A 7,500-nucleotide genomic window follows, 5' to 3' on the forward strand; every position below is an offset into this window, starting at 1 on the left:
AAACAGAGCTGACCCCTCTTGCTCATCACTGCTATATGTGCAGTTTTCATCATCAAGACCTGCCACTACTGATTGCACACTATCTCCACTATCCAACTGAGTCGAGCTGTGACCAGTAACAAAAGGTTCCTTAGAAAGGTCAGTCTGCAAAGGTGTGCTTCTCATTTGCCCCATCTGCCTATGCTCATGGAATGTCTTCTTAGCAACACGCTTATTGCAGTGGTCACGAAATACATAGTTTCCTATTATGCGAGTTAAATAAATAGCTTTAGAACAAATTTGAGCAAATGAATACAAAATCTAACACGATACAGAAGTCTTACTGCAAATTTACACAAACTGTTCATGTATGATGGCTCTTTAATAGGAAAGATCACCACGGGTGAAGCTGATTCAAATGGCCCTATCCCAGGGACAACAAGATCAATAAAAGCAAGAATTACAATCAAACCCCCACCCTACGCCCCTCTCAGCTTAACATTGCATAGTTACTTAAACAAGAAATGATCTACAATGATCTACAATGACAGAAACAGTTTCACCTTCTCTTATATAGGGGGTAACACAACAATTTTCCACTAAAACCATTCAGTTTTGCACAACATTGAATAGGAGGGAGGGGAGAGAAGCAATGAAGACGCCAAAAGTGCTAAGCTTCCCAACGGTTTTGCCTATGATTGTATGAGAGTTGGAACTTATACAATGTAACTCTCGTAGTATTTAACATGGGTCTACCATTTCTTATTCTGGAAATGTTCTTACAATGTCCTCTCCAATGCATAAATAAAATCTCACAATACTGAAATTTTGTTAAAATCATCATTTTATGATTTGGATTTCAGACTTGCGTGACGCTTCATAACGCTACTCCAAAATCCATAAAAATATGTTTTTGTTGTATGATGTTTCATATTCATTAAAAGAAAGCTTTCTGTTTGGGAAGACGTTGAAAGAATGCCAAGAGCGGATTTATTTCAATCGATTTAGCAAGAAATGGTACTAGATGCAAGAGCACTAACATTACTCTACTCTATTTCATATCTTGTGCTATTTTCTATTTCATATCTTCAACATTTACAGATGGACAATTTTTTTTCATTTCAACTGGAATTGCGTACATTCATTTTGAAGTCTTTTGTCCACTGAGTTTGTTATGCCCAAGACAACATTATTATGTTAATTTTGAATAAATTGGAGCTTCTTTTGAGGCCATAAAAGGTCGACTTAGACACATATAGCCCCCCTCCCCCCAATTCAATGTTGGAGGGTAACAAAACAATTTTCCACAAAACAATTCAGTTTTGCAAAACATTGAATAGGGGGGAGGGGAAAGAAGCAATGAAGACGTCAAAAGTGCTGATTTTCCCAACGGTTTTGTCTGTGATTGTAGCTAGGGGTAGGAGAGCACTCAACAAGAGTAACCTACAATCTCAGACAAAACTGTTGAGACAGAGACACAAATTCACATTCATTTTTACACACCGCTACTTACATGTACTCTTCCCTTTCCCCTCCGTCAATGTTGCTGAGAATTGTCATGGATTCTACAGTATATTTCCGACCAAGATAAGTCAACATTGAGTTTAAGGGAAGATGGAAGGGCGGCTTTTAAGAGGAACGTTTGTATAAGTTGTTGGAGTACCAAAAATGTCGCTTTGTCTCAACAGGTTTTGTTCGAGATTGTAGCTAGGAGTTGCTTTTGGCTAAAGCCTCTCTGAATTCTAAACCTCTCTCAACCATACATCAATACAGTATGCGGGCATTTAAAAATTTGTTGAGTAACGCACGTAACACAGCCGGTGAAAATACTTAAAAATAGCGAAAAAGTCTCTCCGTGATTTGTGGGTAAGTGAAGCGTACTTATGTCATCCTAAAATGAAAGAAAACATCTCCATGATGTCCAATACACTTACCTGAGTCAGAATGGGATTTCTTTTGACAAGGCAAGTGATCATAATAAGCAGATTTTGCATAGTTTGTTCCACAAGTCTCGCAAGTCTTCCTCGCCGCCATTTTCTTCACTAGATCGACAACTCACGCTTTGCTTAGTAACCAGGCTACAACCAAACCACCGTTGCTCCACCGTTGCTCATTGGCTATCACAACAATCGATGCTCATCTGGACCAATCAAAAAGTGAGATGATGATTTCGATCGTGTCTTCACTACACTTTTAAAATTCACTCCACGCGGGAAGGTTAGCAAGGAGAATTGTCAGGTTTTTATTCGTTGTAGCAGCGCTTGAGGTTTGAGACAAATTCTGAGTTTATCGTCGTTGATAAAGGTATGTGTGTTTTTAATATTTCTACAGTCATCGTCGTCTTTCCTATTGCGAGTACCCACCTTTCATCGTCATTTACGAGACCTGACACAGTTTATTGTAGACTTCGCGTAGGATTTATCGATCTTCCTTGCGAAAACTTGTTTGTGATGTCTATGGGGGCGCCTTGTTTATTGGGAACGTGATCAGGGTAAAGTAAGAACATAGTTCATGAATCTTAACGTTATATGCTGGCAAGATGCACAAGCTTACATAAAATTTCACACCTTTTGTTGCCCTTCAAGCTACAGTATCAGGGGCCGATTACATGACCTGGGTCAGCCCGGTCAGACGGGCTAGTCGGGTTTGCCGTGATTTCTTTCAGCCCAGTATTACATGAGGTGAGCCAGCCCGGCTTGGTCTAAATTTAGAATATGTCATGTGAAAAAAGATATCAACAACAACAAGAAGTGGAGAGACGTTTGTCTCGCTAAATTTTTATTAAAATTCACTATACAATTTAAAGAAGCCTTATGGTTTGCTATCTTATTTATCCTTTATTTAAACATAAAAAAACGACTATTCCGTGGGCCATTTTGCTCCAAAGTGGAGTAATGTGGTTAGAAATTGCAGGCGCAGCTAACTGGGCTGTCCCGGTGAATGTGATTACTTGGAAAAATCTCAGCCTGGTTAGTCGGGATCCCTGCATCGTAATGTCATAATCTCAACTAATGGGGCTTAGATTTTTCCATGCAATCACAAACTGGATTTTGGTGTATTTCTCAGACGTGCCAGGATTTCAGCTAAACGAGCCAGCCCGGCTCATGTAATCGGCCCCTCAGACATAATTATTTGGGACACTTCATGCCAACATCCTCTATTCCCTTCTTGTGCATTCCCTGCCCCTCTCAATGTTGTTTATCACAGTTCAGTCGCCAAATCTTTCACACCAACATTAAGAGGGAAGGAAGAGGCAGAAGTGTCCCAACAATTGTTTGGGACTGTAGTTTGACTTGCAACCAAATGAAAATAAACCAAAAATAATACCATTTGCCCATAGATTTTGCTATTGCACTATTGTGCACTTAACCCTTTCACTCCCGTGGGGGTTCTCCATTGACGAGTAAAATCGTCAGGCGTTAAACAGAGTAAAATCTATAAGTGGCACTCTTGGGTGTGAAAGGGTTAATGTGAACTGGTCCGGAATGCAAATCACATTTTTTGAATGAGGGAACTGAGCCTCTCCCAATTAAAAGTTCCAATTACAGTTTAGCCCCTCAAGCAGTTTTGATGGTTAGATATTCGAAGGACACAATAAAGGAGGGTACTTCTGAAAGAAAGTTCTGTTTGTTATTTGACCAAAGGGAATTCTGAGCAATTGCTTTCTGCTAAATAAAATTGGCCATACATACATTGTAAGCATGCAATTTACTTGTGCTGGACTACTAGCCTCTTTGGCTAACTTAAAAACAGTTCTTCTTACAGTGTTTAATTGGGATGTAAGAGTTGTCATTTGCAAATACAAAAGCTGCACACGTGGGAATGACAAAAAAGAAAGATAAAGTACACTGTATCTCAAATTTATTTCAATCAACCTCTTCATGATCAATACCAACATTTTGAGAAATTCAGTTCCGGGTTTTGTGATCTGTAGTGAAGCATGCTAAAAACAATTGTATTGGCAAGTTTAAAGCTTGTTTTGTTGGTAAATTTGGATGCATGTATGTCACTAGTTAGTAGGCCACTCGGTTAACAAGTTACTCTAGAGTCCTTGGGTGGGAGCCCACAGTGTAGTAAGTAACACTTCACGTAACTCTCAAGCTCTCAATCTTACAGAGTATAAATTTATTATTTGATTTTTTTATATTTAACACAGTCAAATGCATGGTGCATGATACTGGGTCATTTTTTTCATTGGGGCAGTCAAGTAGAAGCTCTGGCAGTGGGAGGTCTACATGTAGTAGTGGCAGCTCCAGGAGAGGTTATTCATCCTCGAGTGGTCTTTGTGATGAACAGATGCCTGTACGAAGGCGTGATACAGTGACAATCACTACTGCTGAAATTGGCAAGGTTTTTGATGCCTTCAATACAGTATCAGCCCAGCTTAAACTACAGGGTCAAGGTTGGAGAGTGTAAAAAAGTCACTGCAAGACCTAACTGCTGACTTGCAAGAACTGAAAGAGGACCGGAGAGTTCTTATAGAAAAAGTAGAAAGTCTACAAGAAAATAGTGCTGTAGATGATGGAAAAATTCCACCTGAGATTTCAGTAAGTTTAAAAATTATATTGCATATGGTATTTTCACTGATGGTTTACTTGGTATTTGATTTTCATTTTCAAACAGGGTTCGTACGCGTCTTGAAAACCCTTGAATTTTGAGAGTACATTTTCAAGGCCTTGAAAGTCCTTGAAAATCTCTGCTCTTCATTCCTGGTCCTTGAAAGTCCTTGAATTTTTTCTGATCCACATAACTTTGAACAGTAAAAATAATCAGCCACACAAGTCAGCATGTCATTATCGTGTAAGTAGGCCCTTACATGTATGCAGGCCTGTGATTATCAAGTTTCTATCGAATCTCGTATTGGGTCTCCTATTCAACTGGCCAGGGAGAGGGAGGAGTCAGTGCTCTGGGAATGTAACTGGATTAAAATCGGAAGTCGCACTTGCACTTGATAAGTTCTAGTGCTATCTAAAGGTCTGTAATAGCTGGAAGTTGTACACCTTCTCCATAACAGTTTGTCTCTGGATAAGCAGTACAAGCCTGAGCAAAGGTACATGTGAAATAGCTACTGGGGGTATTATTTTTCTAAACAGTCACACATGCAGGTAATCAAACATAGAGAGAGTTACCAAGTTCAAAGAATGAGTGATCGGTATTGCAAGTTTTCTGGGGAGGGGAAAGGAGACTGGTCTAACTCTTGTCACTTGAGTTATGATGTGCATACTGAGTTGCAAACTGAGTGTGCAAGTACACATACTTATGAAGATTTCAGCTATGATGTGTTGTGCACCATCCTTTTCATAAGGGCTTTCTTTTGGGGATGGCTGCTGAACAAAATTATACAAATTTTATCAAGTCGGATATCTTTGAATCTTTCGATGTTTATTTTAAAAATTAAATAAAAAATTGTCTTTATGGGACAGTGAAATTGTCTGAAATGTTGAGATTCTTAGAATGTTAACCTCAAAACAATCTCACAGAGAGAAAAACAGCACTTTATTTTATAATATTTTACTGCACTCTATTTTGCAGTGTCCTTTCATTACACAACTCATCAGTGCGCCATGAATTGGAGGAGCAGATTGTTCATGAAGACAAGGGATACCCTTTAAAGATGGTAAAACGTAAGATAATAGTTCTCTGTTCTTTTAAATTAAAGCTTCTTTTACGTTATAAGAGTAAAGATGATTATCCCATGAAAAGTTACTTATCAAGATCAAGTGTGTAGGGAAGATCACAAATTGTAATGGTTCTTGACGGACGTTAAATCCTTAAAATTATAAAATTTACCTGGAAGTAAAAGGTATAGTGTAGTTAAAATAACAAATAGAAACCCTCCTAAAAACACTTAGCAAATGTAATGCTATTACTACTCCTTTCAGGTGCTGTTGTGAGATACTACGAAACCAAGAGGAAAATCTATCTCCAATCTCTTCCAGAGAACAAACAGAAAGCAGATCGGCAAAAGGAGGAAAACAAATTACGTTCAAGAAGGAAAAGGGTAAATTTTGCATTTTTCTTAATGTATCATTGTATCAAGGTACATTTTGTATGCGCTTGCATGTTAAATTTTACAAAAGTTCATTTGACTGATTGTTCAATAAAACAGTCAACTCTCTCATAGGAGACACCTATGACTTGCACTGTAGGGCAGATACATTGTTAGCTGGTATTAGACAAGGGGTTTTGGCAACTACAAGTAGATGTAACAATCACTTGGTACAAAATCCACTATGCCAACAGCAAGCTACATGTTTGGGTATTAATGAACTTTTCCTGTTTTGTTCCTGTGTGTTACATGTACTTGCACTTCAGCATGACAGATTTGTACCATGTGCCTACTTGCAAGGGCCCATTTCATGTTTGTCCTTGAACGCCCTTTATCAGGGGTTTCAGTAAATTTGATAGTGCATTGTAGGAAACAAACAGTGTAGTACTACACTACACGACTCTCTGTATTGTGAGAACGTCTGTTGGGTGTCTTTCTTTCAGAAATTACTTTTTTAGTCAGTATTATTAAATGTCTAGTGCGGACTTCCCTCAGAAATATAACTGCTCTCACAGTGTGAAAAGTACTAGGAACTGAAATGAATAATTAGGTTTGAATAAATAACTATTACTAAGCAATAATACTGATAACTTACATTAAATAATTATTTCTTCTTTACTTCCAGCTGTTTAATGCACGCTTAAAGGTTTCAAATGACAAGGAAAAGGAATTATTGCAGTCACTGAATTATGATTACGTCAGTGACGAGGAGAATGGTGTTGGAGTGAACAAGGGGAAGTGGGTGGTCCGTCGTCCAATCTGGAGGTCGGAAAGGGCATGTGTACTGATGGAACGACTCCAGCAGCAGATAAACAATAGCCAGCGAGAGGACCTGAGGCCTCCTGTACCAAGAGTTGAGGGTGTGCCATCGGAAAGGCAAATGCTCAGGCATAATGTAGCCTGGGCTTTAGCAGACACTGAGCCTGCATCAGGAGGCGAACACTCAGTGGAGGAAGAGGAGGAGGATGAAAGAAACAACCACACCCCAACCCCCGAACAGCATTCAACACCAGTCTCTATCGTGCATAGAAGTGGTAAAGGCAAGCGAAAAAGGCAACATAGACACACACCACGCTCTCCTAGGAGACAGAGACATGCCATCCAAAGTGACTCTGAATAGATAATACACAGTTTTAAAGATACTGAATAAAATATTCGATTTATTAATACATTATTTTTATTAACACAGTGTAGTTCATGTTGAAAATACTGGTGAGAGAATACCCTAAGTTTTAAACAGTTGAAAATACTGGTGAGAGAATACCGTAAGTTTTAAAGTTCGCATACAAAATGTTATTGTTTTTTTGACTTAGCCTCCCAAATGGTACATAGTGCTTTTTCATAACATAGCAGCATCTACAGTAGTTCTGAAGGTTGCATACAAAATGTTATAGGGTTTTTCAGACTTGGCCTCATAAAAGGGTTCATAATGTTTTTTCATAACACAGCAGCATCTAGTTATAAAGTTTGCA

At 38.7% G+C, this 7,500-nt stretch overlaps 2 pseudogenes; one reads left to right on the top strand and one right to left on the bottom strand.

Annotated features, from left to right (window-relative positions):
• LOC138011095 (uncharacterized) overlaps positions 1–2,013 on the bottom strand; it is a 10,123-nt pseudogene extending 8,110 nt beyond the window's left edge.
• The window catches only part of LOC138009819 (uncharacterized), a 188,327-nt pseudogene that overhangs the window by 118,188 nt on the left and 62,639 nt on the right, over positions 1–7,500 (top strand).

Source organism: Montipora foliosa, chromosome 7 (assembly GCF_036669935.1).
Source record: "Montipora foliosa isolate CH-2021 chromosome 7, ASM3666993v2, whole genome shotgun sequence".
NCBI classification, from domain to species: Eukaryota; Metazoa; Cnidaria; class Anthozoa; order Scleractinia; family Acroporidae; genus Montipora; species Montipora foliosa.